Source organism: Cibotium barometz, chromosome 35, assembly GCF_041138505.1.
Source record: "Cibotium barometz isolate CiBa-2024 chromosome 35, ASM4113850v1, whole genome shotgun sequence".
Lineage (NCBI taxonomy): Eukaryota > Viridiplantae > Streptophyta > Polypodiopsida > Cyatheales > Cibotiaceae > Cibotium > Cibotium barometz.
The window spans coordinates 25247371-25268330 of NC_141080.1; the positions used below are offsets into that span (position 1 = coordinate 25247371).

General features: G+C 34.7%; 1 pseudogene across 1 annotated transcript in view; it reads left to right on the forward strand.

Annotated features, from left to right (window-relative positions):
• Positions 1-2747: 2747 nt before the first annotated feature.
• Positions 2748-20960, forward strand: part of LOC147618264 (MADS-box transcription factor 23-like) — a 110775-nt pseudogene continuing 92562 nt past the window's right edge. Inside the window, exons 1-2 of the transcript XR_015262152.1 lie at positions 2748-3225; positions 17610-17688. The product of XR_015262152.1 is annotated as an MADS-box transcription factor 23-like (transcript). The remainder of the gene's footprint in view (positions 3226-17609; positions 17689-20960) is intronic.

Below are 20960 nucleotides of genomic sequence, written 5' to 3' on the forward strand. Positions count from 1 at the left end.
ATTCATGTGAACATGGAGGTGAATACTAAAAGACAAAACAAATGTATGCAAGGTTAAGTTACTTGAGAAACTCTTCATGTATTTGGCCACATGCTGGTGATCTCTCAATATTCATATTAACAAATGTATGAAAAGTTAAGTTGCTTGAGAAACTCTTCATGCTTAACCTTGACCTTTCATACATTTGTTAATACCTATTGGTTTATAAGCTGCAAAAAAGAAACATGGCTAGTGGCATTTACCCTAGATGCAGGCATTCAATAGAAAGTGGCAAGCATGTGTTTTGGGAATACCTAGCCTTAAGGAATTTTGCACTTGGTGCAAAATGACTAAGTGGATACATAAGGGTTTGAATATGCAAACTTTTTGGGAGGATTGGTTACTTGGGAAGTGGGCAGTTAATGATCAACAAAGTGGGTTGACATTTAACATTGTCAGAACTTGCACTCTATGGGAAATCTGGACTAGCAGAAATGAAATTATTTTTTTGAAGGCTACATGTACATGATTGCAGGATACTAAGCTGATGTATAAATGTATAGGCATGTGCTGGTCTGTATGTAATGTAAATAAAATTAGATCTTTGGAGCTGGATTTGCTGATTCAGAATCTGTAGAGGAATATGCCTTGATTATTTCCTTGAATTTGGCTGAGCTTCATGCATACTAGGGTTCTCTCCCCAACGTTGATTTGTTGGATGCAGGTAAGGTGTTGGATTGAGAAGAAAAGGCCTCCAAGATTTGGTCCTAAAACTCAGAGATGGTACCGTAAGGAAAAACAATTGGATCACACCTTTGTGGCCTTTATATTGAGAACCCAGTTGGCACTAGACCTGCTGTCAAGTTGTGGTCAAAGCATGGGGGAATGTTAGAAAAACAGTCTCCTCGGGGCTGCACTACTGAGGCTATGATAGAGGCTTGCTTATTATTGGGGTACGAGATCTCTCAGTCTAGTTTCTTGTGTGAGGATGAAAGATGGGAATTTCTTTATAAAATCTTGAATGAGGTAAAAAAGGAGGTAGATAGTTGAGTTTGTGGGGGTGATGTATGACTGACTGATTTTGAATAGTTAATATAAGTATATATTATTGGTTTAAAAAAAGAATATTGAGAGATTACTAATAGATAGTTGAGTTTCTGGGGGTGATGTATGATTGATTTTGAATAGTTAATATAAATATATATTATTGGTTAAAAAAAAGAATATTGAGAGATCACTAATATTCTTACTAACAAGTTCTATGAATGGGCTTAAACTCAAAGGTATGTGTATGTTAAACACTGTATGCCAAGTGTCACAATGTGTAGCGAGCTGTATATCCAATCAAAGCCGACATGGGCCACGACGTAAAAATTGTAAAAAACCACTTTTATTAGGGCAGGAAGCTGTTTTCGAATGGGGGCTGGTCGCTCGCTAGAGTGATGTGGGACGACTCGGGACAATTTAATGCTGTAAACACTACTAAGTTATCTTAGTCATGTATACATGTATGTAGGATGATGAAGAAGATGATGATACAAACTATACACAAGAGGCAGCAAAGTAAGTGAATATGAAGATGACCTAGAGGATTTTGATGAGGATGACGATGTCATCCTTTTTTTACTTTATTTTGTATATGGACATATGGCCAAAGGCCTTACCATTGACCTTATGTATAAATATTTCAATATTCAATGAATAAAAACCATTTTTTGTTCACTTATTTCTTTTGTATTTTCAAGTTTTACTATCTTAATATATTTGTATTTTAAAAAATCTAGGATAGGTTGGGGATTTCGATAATGACTCCCGAGTCTACCTCAATTTTCTTTAAACAGATTTCTATTTCACTATTGAGCAACAACTATAGTAGTGAAATTTCACTGCTAGGCGCTTACGAACAGTGAAATGTCGTTGTTATAATTGCTACTCACAACAACAAAAATAGTAGCAAAATAGCCCGAACATTTTCTAGGACTTGTAAGTTATAAAAACACGACTATTTTTGTCGCTATACCCTCGTTGTGTTGTAATTATAGATTAATAAATCAGCCAGGGTTCATAGTCTCAAAGAAATAAAGGTAGGGGTCACCTTCAAGATTTGGTCCTAAAACTCAGAGATGATACCGCAAGGAAAAACAGATGGATCACACCTTAGTGGCCTTTATTGAGAATCTAGTTGGCACTAGACCTACTGTCAAGTTGTGGTCAAAGCATGGGGGAATGTTAGAAAAACAGTTTCCCCGGGGCTGCACTATTGAGGTCATGATACAGGCTTGCTTATTATTGGGGTATCAGATCTTTCAGTCTAGTTTCTTTTGTGAGGATGAAAGATGGGAATTTCTTTGTAAAATCTTGAATGAGGTAAAAAAAGAGGTACACAGTTGAGTTTTTGGGGGTGATGTATGACTGATTTTGAATAGTTAATATAAATATATATTGTTGGTGGAAAAAGGTACGTGTATGTTAAACCACCGTATGCCAAGTGTCACAATGTGTAGCGAGCTGTACATCCAATCAAAGCCGATATGGGCCACGACGTAAAAACCGTAAAAACCGCCTTAATTTGGGCAGGAAGCTGTTTTCGGACGGGGGCTCGATGGAGTGCTGTGGGACTCGGGACAATTCAATGCACTAAGTTTACGCGCGTGCTTTATCTCGTGAGGCAGCGTGAACAGAAAAAAAACAAGGTGTAACCCGTCCCCTTATGTCTCTCTCTCTCTCTCTGTCTATTTTGTTCTTGATTAGATCAACTTGTTTCGCCTTCTCTCTCTCTCCCTCCCTTTTCTTCTGATAGCTATTAACTTTGATCGTCTTGTTTAGGTTTCTCGTGTTGGCTTACCGTATCTTACGACTTTTCCCTCTTTGCGTCAGAGTCTCAGCTCACGGAAAGTCGACTCTTTCAAACTTCCATTGAGCCTATTATACAATGGGAAGCTGTACTGACACAGTTGAAGCTGTCCTCATTGCGCCTGATCTCCCAAGCGTCCATCATCATGATCATGATCATGATCAAGTCACCGGTGACGACATGGTGATGGAGGAGAAGCCCGGCAAAAACTACGCGCGAGGCAAGATTCAGATACGCAGGATTGAGAATACAACCAGCAGGCAGGTTACCTTCTCGAAACGCCGGAGCGGCCTCCTCAAGAAGGCATTTGAGCTCTCCGTCCTCTGCGACGCCCAAGTCGCGCTCATGATCTTCTCCGCCACCGGCAAGCTCTTCGAGTTCGCCAGCCCCAAGTACGTCTTTTTTTTCAACGCCTTCCAAACACTGCATTTCTTTATAACACTCGTGAGGCTAGATGTACAAGCTTCGCCTAGCATTTATACAAAAACATAGTAAGGTAAACAGAAAGAGATCCTAGAAATAGAACTCACTACACTAACAGTACTACTTAGAAGTAGTAGTTAGCATGGCAGTAGTCCTGCATATTGAGGATTTTTGATACGTGCATTCCAACTCCTCCTTTATAAAATTCTCATCTAAGGCCCAGTTCACATAAGGCGGCGGAAGGAATTTAAAAAGTGTAGAAGCCAACAAAAAGTTGCCATATGGACATTAGTGTTCACATAGAGCGGCGGAAGAGAAGGTTGAGAGGTGCCACATCGTGGAAGAAAAAAAGGGAGTTTTGTTCCAACCCCCCCCCCTTGGAACAAACTTCTTCCACCCTCCAACTTGGCAAAAAGTGCCATGTTGGCACCAATCAACTCTTGGCTCTACTTTCCATGTTTTTGTTTTATTCTTTCTTCTGCCGCCCGAAAGGTTCACACTGGGCGGCGGAAGAAAATTAGTGCAGTCTTCCTTCCGCCCTCTGTGTGAACACTCGGGTGGCGGAAGTGTGCATTTTTTAACTTTTCCACCTGGAATTGCTCATTTTTGAGTGTGTTTTCCGCCGCTTCACTGTGAACTGAGCCTAAGAAAGAGCAATCTACCATGGGAATCACTAAATGTATTATTATACGCCAATACTACCAATCGTCTTTGGCTATTCAATATACTACCTAAGTGATGGTATAAAGCCTTCAATAAGCTTGTTTGCACTTGAATCATGTCTTGAGCAAGCCTAAGCTCTTCAATAAGGACTTCATGCCTAATAGCTTATGCTTCAATTTTTCATGCATAAAGCCTTTACAAATGAGTTCATTTTGTATAAGACCTTATACATTACATCTTATGCATAACCTCTTGTTCAGAAAGAGCTCATGTGTAAAGTCTTCATGTATAAAACCTTTTGTGTAAGCTCTTTATGCTTAAGAACTAGCTCTTTATCCATATGCATGAGAGCTCATGTATAAGCTCTCATGTATAAAGCTCTTTATGAGTAGGAGCGCAAGTGTCTATGGATAAAGACTTTGTTTAAGAAATCATGCATAACGTCTTAATAATAAGACTTCCATGTATAAACTCTTATTCTTGGAGCTTACATAGGCTCTCATGCATAAAGCATACCTTTATGCATAAAGTGTTAATGCAGTAGCTTAGGTCTTTACGAAAAAGGTTCTTGGCCATAGGCTTTATGCATGAGTCTATATACATGAATATTTTACTCATAAAATTTTTATGCGTATGGCTGTATGGATAAAGATTTGGTGCATAAGAGCGTAAGCAAGAGCTCATTGATAAGTTCCTAAGCGTAAATATCGTATGTACAAAGAGCTACACAAAACAATGTGCTCTTTGCATATAAGTTCCTTATGCATAGCTTTTCATGAATTATGGTGTAAACATGAGCTAATGTATAAGTTATTATGCATATTTATGTGTATAAGACATGTATAAGAACCAATACATATTTAATAATATTGAGTGTGGTTGAAAGCTAATGGTTCTTTGCACTCCTTTAGGCAAAGGGATATATCAAATGCAAATGATTTAATCAACTAGGTCATGGGTAGGTGGATTGACAGATAACTCAAGATATTGAGTTCACAATGTCTTAACACTTGGTAAAATCGATGACGTTTAGGGTTCTAAGACATCAATTGAGGTACATGCCATGTTGACTCAACCTCTACAACATCAATTCTAGATCATCATGTGTCGACTTATGGATCTCAAATAAAGTACGTGGTCCCTACTTCTATTGCCAGCTAAATGACTTCATGTGAGGTATATGGTGCCATGTCTACTTTAAGTTGGTGTTTCACCTTTGCTACTATGACATCACTTAAGCTGTATACATGCATGATCCATTCTACTATATTATATTGTGTATCTTATATTTTGCATATTCTCCATCAAGGCCTCAATCTAGGTTCTTTAATGTAGGCATAGTGGAGATCTGATTTCAAGTTCTTTTCTTCTTTTTTACTATTTTTGTAATATATTAATGCTCTTTAATTGAGGTTGGTTTCATCATTTTATAAAATGATCTACACTAGTGTGAATTGATGGGGTGCTTTGTATCCAATGAAGAATTTATGTTTCCTTTTTTCTTGTTGCATATGAACTTTTATTGTGAACACTCTCTTAGTCGAGCACGAGAAATGAGCTATACTCTAAATATTTTACAAATATGACATATGTAATTATGGATCCTTGGTTTCTTTTAAATTCGGTGAGTAATATCAATTTGTAGTAAGTGATGATGGATGTGTTGATGGAGAAGAAGAGAGGTGAGAGACTCTAAACATAGCTTCCAAGGTATGTAGAAAGTGTTGAGAGGGAGAGAGACGAGACAAGAGACATCACATACGCTCCACAAGAATGAATCATATTAGTCACAAGTTACATATATATAGGGAAGACCTAGAGTGAGTTAGGGCTAGCTATATATAGCTCCAACACCCCCACTCAAATAAAGGTCTCCACGTACGAGTAAAAAAACCCTTGGGAGCACAAGGAAAAACTCGAGCTCCTACATATAAATGTACAATGCCACCTTAAAGTCCATGTGCACTGTTCTTCTATATACAAAGTACAAAGAATAAATGTGCATAATGTGAAGTAATGTGTGAAGAGTCCTAAAGTCTATAGGCTATGTACAAGTCTAGACAAAATTGACATGACGTGAGATGTGTTAATCTCCAAAAAAAGAGGCCGTCACAACTCCAAGTTCTGATCGCAAAAGTGTAAACTGAGATTCATGGAGTCCTTTGGTGAGAATGTCTCCAATAATTTGATCAGTTGGATAATGTTCTACCATTATTGCACCTTTTCTTACTTTATGTCAAACATAGTGATAATGAATGTAATATGCTTGGACTTGCTATGTTGCACGTAGTCCTTGGCTAAACTAATAGCACTTTGGTTGTCACATCTAAGAGGTGTGCTTGAGGAAGGAGAATGACTAATATCAGCAAGCAATTGTCAAAGCTAAACCAATTCATGAGCTGCTAAAGATGAAGCTATATATTCACTCTGTAGTAGAAACTGCAATACAACGTTGTTTCTTGCTAGTCCAGGATACCAAACAGCCATTGATAAAGAAGCAATTACCATTGGTGGATCGTATGGAAAAGTTAGAGCTTGCCCAATAAGCATCTGAATAATCCAAAAGATTAAGAGAAGTTGATGAAGATATGTCTTCTTGATGGCGATATACAAGTTCAAAATCTGTAGTGTCTTTCAAGTACTTCAAAACACGTTTAGCTTGAGACCAATGTCTTGTAGATGGAGAGGACAAGTATCATCCTAATAGATTTATTGCAAACAGAATATCAAGATGAGTGCTTATGTCTAGACATTGAAGACAACCAACAAGATTAGCATAGGATTGATTAAAAGCTAATGATTCAATCTCAATATTTGTAGAAGTACTCCTAGTAGATCTTGCAAGACAAGGAGTGTTTGTCGAATGTGCAGTAGCCAATCCAAACTTTTGAACAATATCTTGGATAAACTTTGTTTGATGAAGAAGCAAAATACCATTGTAATGATATCTTTGAACTTGAATACTAAGGCATGAATGGATGTCGCCAAGATCCACCATATCAAAGGCTGAGGATAAAACCTTTTTTACTTGTTGCATGAAAGATAGATTATTAGGCACAAGTATAGTGTCATCAACATAAAGGGTCAATATCACAAAATGGTTATCCACATTACGCTTAATATAAATATTTGGATCAAAGAAGCAAGAAAAAAACCCCTGAGATGTGAGAAATTGATTAATCTTGATGTATCATGATCGTGAAGCTTGTTTTAGTCCATACAAAGCACGGTGGAGTTGGCATACAAGATGTTCCTTTCGAGGAATTGTAAATCCTTCAAGTTGCTCCATATATATTTTTTCTTTTAAGTCTCCATTAAAAAAAGCCGTCTTAACATCCATTTGATGTATTTTCAAATCAAACTGAGTGGGAAAAGCTAGTAGTACTCGAATGCTTGTACTACAAACTATGGGTAAAAAAGTGTCATAATAGTCAATCCTTGCAATTTGTGAGTATCCCTTTTGTAACTAAACGAGCTTTGAATTTATCAAAGGATCCATTTGTCTTTGCTTTAGTCTTGTAAACCCACTTACATTTGATAGGAGTATGATCAGAAGGTAGATTGGTAAGAACCCATGTACCTTTCAAGATCAAAGACTCATATTCAGCTTCCATGGCTTCCTTCCATTGTTCCTTTTATGGAGAGGACATAGCTTGTGTATAAGTTGAAGGATCTTTACAAACAGCCAATACGTAATTAAAGGTTTTAAGATCATCATTATATACATGATTTGCACCCTGCTCAAGTTCAATAGGAAGATCAACATAGATATCAAGATCTATAGCAGTCTCCTTTGAAATCGTAGGATGAATATCAATAGACTTGTCTCCAATATCCATCAAAAAAGTGTTGTTATCATGCAAATCATTGTCCAAAAGTAAAAAAGTAAAAGAAGTGAGTAATGTTTTTGTATCATCAGCACCATCTCTGGACCACGAACCTCTCATCAATTGCTCATTGAATATAGCATCTCTTCTAACAATTGCCTTTCGAGAACTTGGATCGTAAAACTTGTAACCCTTTTAGTTGTGGGAATAACCAATAAAAATAACCTTCAAGCTTTAAGGTTCTAGCTTGTGTCATGTCTCTTTTGGGACATAAATATAAGCAATACACCCAAAGACTTTGAAATGTGTAACAGAAAGAGTTTGGCCTGTCCAAGCTGTGATTGGAATCTTACTAGAAGGTGCAGTAGTTGGAAGATGATTTTGAATAAAAAAGGTGAAAATATTAATAAGAAAAAGTACTGCATTAAGAAAACGCACCACGTTATGATGCAACTTGCACGGCAATTTTTTGTATCTAATTGTAGCTTGTACAGCAAGCATCCATTTGAAGCTTTTACGAAAAGCTTTGACGATCAATCCTCCTTATGACTCAGAGACAACTATCTGTTTTCTCTCACAAAGAACGTGTTTTACTGTTTTAGATGTAGTTTGCCTAAACTGTCCTAACTTTTGACTCAGAACTTCGATTGACAAACTGTTTTTATAGGATTCACTAGCACTATACCATCTACACACCAACACCTGGTTTTGGTTTTAAGAACGTGATTAAGAAACATTTGTAATTACAACAATTAGAGCTATAAAATCATGTAGGCAACATATAATTAAAGAACCAATTAACCCTACACAAAACTGTTACCAAAGATCAATCTTGTAAGACATGAAATTATAATCATAAATTGAACAAGATGTAGATTCTTCCCTTATGATTAGAATCGCTCTGATATCATGTTGAGACGGAGAGAGACGAGAGAAGAGACATCACATACGCTCCACAAGAATGAATCATATTAGTCACAGGTCACATATATATAGGTAAGACCTAGAGTGAGTTAAGGATAGCTATATATAGCTCCAATAAAAAGCACACTGAGGTTAGGTATATATAGGTGAGAACTAGGGTTAGGTTGAGGTTAGGTATATATAGGTGAAAACTAGGGTTAGGTTGGGTAGGCTATATATAGCTAACACCCCCACTCAAACAAAGGTCTCTTAACTATGGATGAAAAATCTTTAGGGAGTAACAAAGGAAAAACCCATAGTCTCGATATATGTCTACCATTTTATTATTATATTTGAAGTGTTATAATGAGAATATTGCAAGTACAATGATCATAAAGCTCCTTTGTAACCTATAGAGCTACGAAAATATAGAAATATTACAAGTACAATGGTCATAAAGATCCTTCACAACTTATAGAGCTACAAAAATATAAAAATATTACTAGTTCAATGGTCATAAAGATCCTTCACATCTTATAGAGCCATGGAAATATTACAATGATCTAAAGACGTATGGTTGAATGGCATGGGAGAATAATCCAATTTTCACCAATAAGAAATCACCAAGGTCTATATTTGAAGATACCTAATATTGAAAAAGCTCCAAGGAGTCTTGAAAAAATAATATAAAATGTGGAACTATATGGTACCTGCTAAAAAATTATATGAGTTATAAACAAAACAATGTCTTTAGAGATGGTTCGTGATGCCACTCTTTGAACAACATGAACACGTGCAAAATGATTTATGCACACTATAATATACAAGAATATGTGTGCACACATAAATACAAAGTCGACTTAAACAAGGGGTCCAAGTGCTAATAAAGTATATGGAGAAAATTTTCACAAAGTCGAGTTAAACAAGGGATCCAAGCGTTAATAAGGTATGTGGAGAAAAACTGCTCACTAAGTCAACTTAAACAAGGGGCCTAAGTGCTAATAAAGTATGTGGAGCAAAACTGCATCTGTCTCAAATCATAACAAGGATATAATCGAAATGTCACAAGTGATATAATCGATGTCCCACAATTAATAATGAGAGTCATTTGTGTGTTACAAGGCAAGACATATATGCTAAGATTATCTGTTAAAAATAACTCAAATAAAAAGTCAACCATGATGACATAAAATATTATTCTTTTTGTAATTTATAATTTTAACGTCTTAGTAATAATAAGAAAAAGTCAAATTTGTCAATTTAAATCACTATAATACATTTAAATCATAATCACAATTTATAAAGATAGGGTTAGATTGTATCCTTGGAATATCTAGTTTTAAAATAAGTATGCCGATAAAAATAGAACGTAACAATATCCATGCTAGTCCAAGGATGTTGCTACTAAAAATCTATAAGAGTTAAGGTGGGGATGACCGTCACTAGAAAGGAATTTGGTATGTGAAAGCCTCCATGGTGCTTTTCGTTATGATGTGACAAAAGAGCGTGATGTCTGTGCCAAGAGCTTCCAAAAGTATAAAAATCTTTATGTCTTCAAAACTAGAATAACGCAAAAATAGTCATGATTTCTAAGTTGGAAATCAAGTGAAGCCAAGATGAATATTCTTTACTAATTGTAGAAAAAGTCAACAATATTACTTATTGTTTGTATAGTATATTAACATTGACAAATAATATAAAGTCTATCATGATCCGATGGTAAAGAAGACTAGAAAGTTTTGTAATATATACCCATAGATCAATGCAACATGGATATGATTGTAATAGAAATCTTCGCTGCCTTTGAAAAGAGAACATAAATCTCTTTGATGATTCCTACATAACCTTGATTCTGCAACTTGAAACTGAAACTAAAAGAATATATTTGTAAAGATAAAGCTTCTCCAAATCTCCTCCTATACCTACTTGAAGAAGGATATTCATGCATGAGGCACATGTAACTATAGTCTCATTAGAAAAAGCCACATGCAACCATAGCTTTGTTAGAGAAATTCACATGCAACCAAAGCCATGAAGTAATAAAAAGAAAGAAAAGAAAATCTTTGCATATAATTATAAAGAGAGAACAAGCCAAAAAGAAAAATATAATTTAGAATTAAAAAATAAAGCAGTTACTCATCTATAGAATTTGTTGACAGTAACCTCGTTGAAAGAATACTTTTAATCATGTATAATCATATTGAAATTTATTATTATGATCAAAATCAAAATAAAAATATCAAAGGAAGTAGGTTGAAATTGTGTACCTAGTTAGAAAGCTGTCTGATTGTTGTAGAAGACTTATGGTGTAAAATTTGATGAATTTCAGATGATAAGCGGTTTCAAAACTCCAAAAATGACTCTTAGATCATAATGATCATTGTATACCAATATCGTATAAGGAAGTTATGATCCTTTTCAGTTTTTGAAGAGTGTAAATTTTATTGCATGCGACGGGTACGATTGTGCTTTGATACCATGTTGACAGAGAAGAAGAGAGAGATGAGAGACTCTAAACATAGCTTCCAAAGTCTAGAAAGCACATTGAGGTTAGGTATATATAGGTGAGACCTAGGGTTAGGTTGAGCAGGCTATATATAGCTCCAACAGGAGGAGCATGCAATGTCGGCTACCTTCTAGATCTTAAAAGACTACTAAAATAAATCATTAAAGATCAATGCACTCTCTAAGGATGTTCTATCTTGACCTTTACAAACTCATCCTCCATCATAATTCAATGAGCTTTTAGCTTGGTAGCTCTATGTTGAGTTTGATAAATCGATCAAGAAGAAATAAGATAACATGCTCATAATGCCTTCTTTGAAAACATCCATCATTATTGAAGACTAACGTTAATGATCTTAAAAATATAGCACATAATTTATAAGTTGAATCCCATAGTCATCTCCTTTAAAAAAGGTGAGATATGTAATATTGTAAATGTAGGCATTAGCTTATTTGTATAGTTAAATCTAGGTTCCTCCACCACTTTACTACGTCATGTTTTTTCTAGCATAGCATCGTGGTAGTAGTCACATGTCACAAAGCTCTTTTGTTCAATATCAATATTCTTGACATCTATTATATATTCAATATATATATGTATACACATACATATCTATATATATTATATAAATACATACGTAATATACATGTATATACATATATACATACATATCATTCTCATAGAAGTGGTAGATGTAAAATTACTACTCTATTAAATAGAGCCTTCTTTGTCACTTCTTTATGATCAACACATGGGACGTTGTTGAAGATCAAGTTGCAAGAAATGCATTAAAAGAAGTTATTACAATATGCATACTTTAGAATTTTGACTAGAAGGGCTCACCTTCGTTCAAAGTACTTGTCTTCTCTTGCTTTTTCTAACTTTAGAATTTTCAGTAGAAGGAGGGATTTCAAAGAAGTGGTCCTTCTTTCAAAGTCCTTTATTTATTTTCCTTCTTCTAACTTTCATTTGGGTATGGTGCATATTAAGCAATTTTGAAATGGTGAAGCAATTGAATAGCCTTACTACACTAAATTCTCGTTTATAAAATGCTCAACTAAGAAAGAAAAGTTTACCATGGAAATTACTAAATGTATTAGTATAGGTCAATACTGCCAATCCTCTTTTCTATTCAACATACTCCCTAATTGGTAGAATAGGTCCTTGAAGTAAGCTTGTCTACACTTGAATATAGTCATGTCTTGAGCTATAAAATCTTTTTTTTATCCCCTCCCTAGATTCTTGTGTGGAAACCATCCCTTTTCAATCATTATTTTTATATATTTTTTAAAAAAGAAAGAAGAGTTAGTTAACACTCTATTTACCACTCCTCTCCCACGTTCTCTCTCTCTCTCTCTCTCTCTCTCTCTCTCTCTCACACACACACACACACACCTCCTTTTTCTTCCCTTATCCCTAGTGGTGCTATTGGCTCTCCTCCCCTTCCCTTGTCTTCTTCTCATATCTGCTATTCCATGCAACTTGCCTTTCCCTTGGCTCGTTCTCTCATAGTCATACACCCAATGCTCCCCCTTCTCTATTTAAATCTCTCGCTAGTACTCCCTCACTCATCCTCTTGTCAATCCTCTCATAATCACTCTCTCGCGTAGGTCGACCCTCTCGCCAATTCCCTCATGCTTTCCAACCTCCTAGTAGGTAGCCTCTCCATATCTTCTCATTGAAATTTATGATGCCATTGAGCACAGGGTAAGGGCAAGACATGAGTAGAGGACTAGGATTAGGAGAATGTAGCCACATTACACTTTCACATTATCTCACATGAGCATATTTGTAAGAGATACACCTCTCTTAATAAGGCTATTTTCATCTTACATGAGCACATTTGTAAGAGATGTACCTCTCATATAAACGGGATCATTTTCAAGGAATGACTACAAGATTCTCTAAAGTCTTTTCATGAGTACAAGTTTTCATCTTATAATCTAAACTAAACTTAAGTCAAGCTTAATTAGTTTAATTAACTTATCGTTATGTTTGTAGGCTTCATCCTTTAAAAGACTAGATTAAGTTAATCAATGTAATTAGTATTAGCAAGATTTCATAATCATTGATTTGATAACATGAATATTATCATGGTATCAGAGTCTTGTTTCTTCTTGAGCTTTTCATTGGTACTTCTCTAGAATTATTTTCACTAATCAGACCATTAGGATCACTAAACTCAATCTTATCCTCTTCTTTCCTTCTCCATCTAATCTTGCAACGATTCATTCTTCACATTCTCTCTACCATTGAGCAAACTCTTTTTGCCACATCTTGTCCACTCTTAGGTAACTCTCTTCCTTAAGTTTCTTGGATGGATTTGCACTCTCCAAACAAAATTAGTTGTTTCTGAGGTGATTGGTCTTTTATCAGTTCTTTGTGTAGGCTTAAAATTAGCCTAAGTCTTCTTAGGAAAATTTTAAGTATAGTTGAGCTACTCATAGCTCATGATGAACTTTAATTTTATTGTAAAATAGAGCACTTTCTTAATTGCACCTTAGTGATGAGGAGGAGAAGCTAGCATTTTTTCTCCTTCAAAGAGTGTGATGGAAGTTATACCCTCCTCTCTCCCTCAGCTCTCCCTCTCTCTCTCTCTCTCTCTTTCTCTCTCTTTCTCTCTCATCATCTCTCTCTCTCTCTCTCTCTCATAGACACATGCTTGCAAAGAGGTAGAAAGAGAAGGCTAAAACACACCCCAGGATGGGAACTAGCAAATATTATATATAAATTTAATTTTTTAAGAAAAGAAAAATTTTGACTTTTTTTCAACGCATGCTCTGACTGCATTTTCCACGAGTATTTTGACGCATATTTCGACGCCTTTTTTATGCATATTTCAACATCTATTTTGACGTACATATCGATGATGCAACCAGGCGTGGAAACTAAGCGTCGAAAAACAATGATTCTCTTATTGTGCACGAGTATTTGGGCGCATATTTTGACACCTTTTTCCACGCATATTTTGATGTCTATTTGGACGCACATATTGACGATGCAACCAGGCATGGAAACTAAGCATAAAAAAATAATGATTCTCTTGTGAGGCGGTGTGGTAGACGAGTATACGGCGAGGATGGTTACACTGCATAGACATGGTCAGCGTGCGCATATCAAGATCGCAGCCCACCGACCCCCAACCACCGTCCAATGATCTCATCTCTTTGCTCATGGATAGTTCTCCTACATCCATGTTGTCACTCCAGCTTTGAGTGGTTAACCATAGTTCATTGCATAATCTATATCTACACTATTTTGCATGTTATAATTTTTGTTTCACCTAAACTTAAACATAATGAGATGTGACATAATTTTTAAATTTTGAATAAAAACTACGACTAATATTTAAGATTTTATCTTACATTGTCGATGACACTTGAATTATATGTAGGTCGACTCAAATTATAGAGGCATTTATAGGATGTCAGATCATAACCCTAAATGCTTTAATATAAAAAATTTAATTTATCATAATAAATCACCATTTCTTAATACTTGCTACAATTAAAATTTAAATTATTATTAAAACTTTTTTGATACATTATAATAAGACTTTCAAATGTGTTATCACACAAGATTAAAACATAAAATCTTTCTCGATCATGAGATTTGTTTCTAGGATAATAGAAAGCTTTATTTCATATATTTTGTTTCTCTCTTTGATTAACTTATCTCATATAAGGGGTTAAAAATTACTACTTCAAACGACTTGGAATAAGAGGCTTGTAAGAGTTTCACTACACATAAATCCAAAGAAATCTTTCTTTTCTACTTATTTTAATAGAATTTTATGACTTAATCTAGACATTATAAAGTCTAATTGCTAATGTTGAGGTCTTGAAGTACAGACAAAGATAAGTCACTAATCAGATTACAATTTAAAAGCAAGAATATGTAAGTATTATACAAACTTGTCTCTATGATACGAAGGATAAGAAACCTCTAATAATGTAATCATGTTTCTTTAATCTATGAAGGTTTTCAAGAACTACTCTAGTTTAATTTTTTGACTTCACAATCTCATCTTACGAGAACATAATGCTATAACTTAATACAACAAAAGCATAATGTCATCAAACTTTTTTTAAAATAAGTCAAGTTATCCACCATCAATAATATATGCACACAAATAATGAACTAGAAAAATATTGATATAGGAAATATCTAGTCATCTCATAATATGGGAAGATAAAAAGAATATATAGCCATTTCATTATATGGGTAGATAAAAAAAATGAGAATTTTGACACTCATATGCATGCCATAACTCAAATACATCCCAGATCATATGCATATCCATAACTTAAAGAAATTACTTATCATATGCATGCCATAACTTAAAGGATAAATTATCCTATCCCGTTTCATTTCATCTTATGCGAAGCTTATTTTGTGAGAACTTTGTTTCATATATAACCAAGAAAAAAAAAACAACATACTTATTTCATCTTATGCGAAGCTTATTTTGTGAGAACTTCGCATCATATATAACCAAGAAAAAAAAACAACATCCTTCCCCACCCTAGCAATGCACTTAGCATCACTACAGCTAGCATGTCTTTATGTTGTTCTTAGTTAAAATAAAATATTATTGTTCTATGGTTGGCCACTTTATAAGAATCATAGGGGGCATGTATTTTAGTATTAGTGCAACATGTCTCCATGACTATGTTGGCCAACCCAAATCTTAAAGCTAAACACTCAAATATATATATTTACTCAAATTTACTCTATAGCTACCAAAAAAACACTCTTTAAGTATGAGAAGAAAACTTGTACACATGTAAAGTTACTTCAAAATACACACATATAAAAACATTTCTAAGTAGCATCACATGTTTCTTTAAAATATCTAAGTATCCTAAAAATATAGGCACATAAGACAGATTTCTATTTAAGAACTCAGTGCTTCATATAATCCTATTTATGCCATCGTAACACATTTCTTTTGGATTAGAAAGCTATCTACTTTAAGTGTTTTTTTTTCATATTTTTCTAAGCATCAAGAATTATAAGAAGCTCAACACCCAATTTTTAAGATCTCGAGTAGCTCTACAAAACATGTGATCACATGCTTTTTCCATGCCTATCACCCATTTAGAGTTATAAGAAAACTAATCTCAGAGGTTATGTAGTTCTTGTGAAAAAGAAAGTACAACATGTTTCTTGCCAAAAAGGTTTATTAATGACATAATATATAAAAGTTAAGGGGGACTAGCACCATAATTGCTATAACTACTTGAAATGTATGAATCTCATAGTGTAAGCTGGGTAAGGAATATGATTAGTAGAGAAAAACATGCTAAGGTAGAGAATAATAATTGACTATACTAAATTTTATACTAAATTTATCATTGTTATATATGGACCATGATGCATTATCCTTGTAAGTAAGGGGCTCTTAAGTCAACATCCCATACCTTATTCAAGGAATGTTATTTTTTTCCATTTTAGGGAGTATAATCACCATGACTAGTACACGTGGCTCCCTTGGTCTCACCCCCCTCACTCGATGTCATTATTTGAAATCTTGACCTAGAGGGTCCTCAAATACTAGGCTGCTTTGTCACCTTGGTTTCGCATCCCAAATGTTTTCTTTTAGTTTTTTACCTTCTCCTTCCATTTCTTTCTCACTTTCTTATACCAAATCTTTTCTTTTAGTGCTTTTTATTTCCCTTCCATTTCTTTTAGTTCCTTTCCTTCCCCTTCCATATATTGCTTACTTTCTCATCCCAAATCTTTTCTTTTATTTATTTCCCTTTCCCTTTCATTTCTTTTCTCATCTCACTCCTTATATTTCTTTAACACTCAAAGAAAAGACACTTTTGTAAATGTTTCATTTTTCTATAAAAATATATATACTCTAAAACTCATACTACAAAAGTACTCTCAAGATAAAAGCCACTAGATGAAAATAAAGGTAAAGTGTTAAAACATCTTTAAAAATAGTGTTCTAGATAGTTGTGCAAAAATTCTAGTGTACAAAAAAATCAATCATATCTAATACTAACAAAGATATAATGTATTTAAGAAGTGACTAGATCATGGAAAGTAAATCTTAAGCATTCTTATGACCAAGAAAGTAACAATGTATCTAAGCAAGACTAGATTATAGATAAAAAATGGAAAGATAAAAAACTAATTAGAATTGAATAAAAATGCATCGGTGAGAATCCCAATGATACATTGGGGTGTGATCAAAAGTGTTTCCTTAGCATCTATGGATAGAGGCTCTCCATGTGGAGAGGTACTCTTTGTTTCTAGAGCATATCCTAATGTGCAAATTCAAGTGAAGCATCTCCATAGACTAGTGGAGATGTGCAAATTTAAGTGAAGCGTCTCCACAGACTAGTGGGTTTTGAGATTGTGGCTTGCTTTGTTGAGAGAGAGAGAGAGAGAGAGAGAGAGAGAGAGGTTATCCTTTAACTCACATGATTGTTTACATTCTCAGCATGGTGAAGGTTCTTGACAAATATCAAATATGCTCTAACTCACTACAAGCTTCAACAGATAAAACACAAGACCTTGAGGTATTTTTCTTGTACTTGGTTCACTTATTTTATTTTGAATGGCTACCTTGCATTTAGTAAAGTTAGATAATATTTTCAAAGTATAGTTGTCATGTCCAGTTGGTTGATGAATACAAAAGAAGTTGTTTTGACTTATTTTGGTTTTAAAATTTTTTGTCCTTTTTCTTTAAAGTTATTTTTCTTTTTGTATCTTATGTTTCTAGTCAACTTATTACATATCTTTGAATGGTTTATAGCTCTTCATACACCATTAATTGTAATATTCATAACTATGCATTCTAATATATCACCTAAATAGGCACATCATCTTTGGGTTTTTATATATTTTGAACCTAAGTTTATAAACAAAGATGTGAGTATATACTTATACATAAAAATTGAACAAAATAATGTTCACAAATATGCATAGAAAAATAAAAAATACTAGTATTTTTTATAACTAAATAAGGAACATAGTAAAAAAGAGGACATGGAAACAAACATGTACACAACAAAGGTAATCCATGGCTTTGATATCATTGAAAGAGGGTAATATATGGCTTTGATTACCTTGAATTAGAGAGAAATATTGTAAGAAAGAGAGATTAATATTAGGATTAGAGATGTACTCAAGTTGAATACCAAAAATATGCACTCAAGGGAGTATCACCATAGCCAAGAGCTTGGGCTCAAGATTTGTATCATGATTGTTAAAGATAAGGTCTAGGCACTATATTTTGGTGCATCATATCATGTGGAGATACTTGGTTCTAGCAATGTAGTCTCACCACCACAAACAAGCTTACCCAACCCCTCTTTGTTGAGGTAATTTCCTAAAAAATTCCATAGAGATGTGAAACCATTTGCCTTTTGGGAATAGCAAAAGGTTGCAATAAACCATTCGGCTTATGAGTAGGATCTTTGTTAAGTTGGTAAGTCATACATTTTGACGCAAACGCATGTATGTCCTTCCACATTTCCTTCCAGAAGAAGATCTTTCTAATCTTTTCATAGGTTTTGAAAAATCCCAAGTGACCCGCTGTAGGGGTTGCATGAATTTCTTCTAAAATATTTTACTTGTATGATGAATGAGATACCAACAAGTAGACCTTTTCCTTGTAGGAGACCATTTTGAAGTAAAAAATGTGGCAACTCATCATGATTGCCTTTCTGTAATTTTTGAAAAATCTAAGACGTCTCCACATCCAACAAGTACTCCTCTTGTCTGTATACAATCCAATCATTATGCACCTTACAAATGGTTCAAACCAAGCATGCCTACATTCTTAAGAGAATCCGATTCTATAGAGAAAATGATACCATTTATTGAGTGTATGCAATATGGCAACCATTTATTGCATATATACATGCATAGCCATTTCCTTCTCATCAAGCTTTCGACTTTCAAATGTAATGACACCAAGATCTTGGATAAGGATACATAAAATACTACACTACCCTATGATCACTCTCCACATAGAATTCGATTCAATAGAGATAATGATGTCATTTCTTGAGTGCATGCAATATGGTAACCATTTATTGTTTATATACATGCATAGCCATTTCCTTCTCATCAAGATTTCACCTTTCAAATGTAATGACCCCATGATCTTGGATAAAGAATGACACCGATTTCCCTTCTATAAGCATCCACACTAATAGTGAATGGCTTTGAGAAATTTGTACACACCAAGATAGGAGTAGAAGTGAATAATCTTTTCAGCTCTACAAAGCTTTTATCGGCAATGGCATCCAAATAGAAAGACTCTTTTTTTAGCCTATTGATGAATTGCGGCACCACTTGAGCATAATTCTCAATAAACCTATAGAAAGAGGATAGACCCAAAACCTCTCTAAGTCGAGTGGTAGTTTAAGGTTTTTTCAGCTTCTTCACACACTCCACCTTCTTGGGATCAACCCTTATGCCATCCTTGCGTACAATATGACCAAGATACTCAACTTCTCTTGCCATGAAATGCATTTGATTTCCTTGGAAATTAAGTGATTGATCCTCGATACCTCAAGTACCTTCCTTACATGGATTGGATGCTCATCCTCCATCTTACTATAGATGAGGATACCATCGAATAATACCAACACAAACTTATAAAGAAATGTCTTTAACGTCTTGTTCATCAAGGCTTTGAAAGTAGCGGATGCATTGCAAAGGCCAAATGGCATAGGTAAAGTGCTTCTACATGTATTTTGATAATGTAAATGCATGAATTTGTCTTCTTTTCCTCTCTTAAATTCTAAATTGGGTCTCCTTTCTCTACCTTATTTTACATCCTAATAATCCTTTATAACTATAATGTGGTTAACTCCAAGATTTTATATGCCATGGTTGCTTAATTGTAATTTAGAATTAATCTCAAGTTGTATATTTGATCTTGTCATACCTTTGATCTAATTATCAACCTTTTAATGTTTATTTGCATTCTTTTCTCACTAATACATTATTGTTGAGGTCTCAAACTCCTTTACAATGATGTTAACTTCAGATTGTTTACAACATTGTATTTTTGAAGCCATTGACCATAAGTGTGGATGCATGTGTGGAAGAGGAATTAGTGATGTAATGTATCAAGATCATTTCCATCTTATATTCGATAATAAAGTAGCACCATTATCTCTATGGGAGCCGTTCTTATGTGAAGTGATTTTATAAGATGATCAAATATTTTTTAATATAATCGAATCTATCTCCAAAGCAAAGAATATGGATATACACTTTGAGAAACTTTGATTTTGATCCTCACCACCCTCTCTCTATCCCTTTTGCTACCCAATCCCTCACTAACCTTCTCTTGTCTCCACCAACCTCCCTCTCTCCAACTCTCTCATTCCCTCTGAGGCCCTTGTTGCCCCCGTCACCCTCTCACTCTTGGTCTCTCTCTCTTGCCAACTCTCTCTCTCTCTCTCTCTCTCTCTCTCTCTCTCTCTCTTTGACTACATGACAACTGCTCTTCTAACCCCTCCCTCTTACTAAATGATGTCTTCTCGTGATCATTTTCTTCTTGATTTATATTGTTAGCTTGTCATTCACAACTATGTCATCTCTCTCTTTGGCTTATCCCTAATTTTCAACTCTTGCTAATTGTTAAGCTTCATGATATGGCTTCACCCGTCTATCATTTTGACCTTCTTTGCATCGGAGTACTCTTACTCAAGGCACGTTGTTGCTTTCAACTTTCCATCAAATCTACTAGTAGACAATAGCCACAACTATAATGAGAGAGACCAAGCTGCACTCAATCACTAGATTCACTACCCATGATCATTTAAGTTCC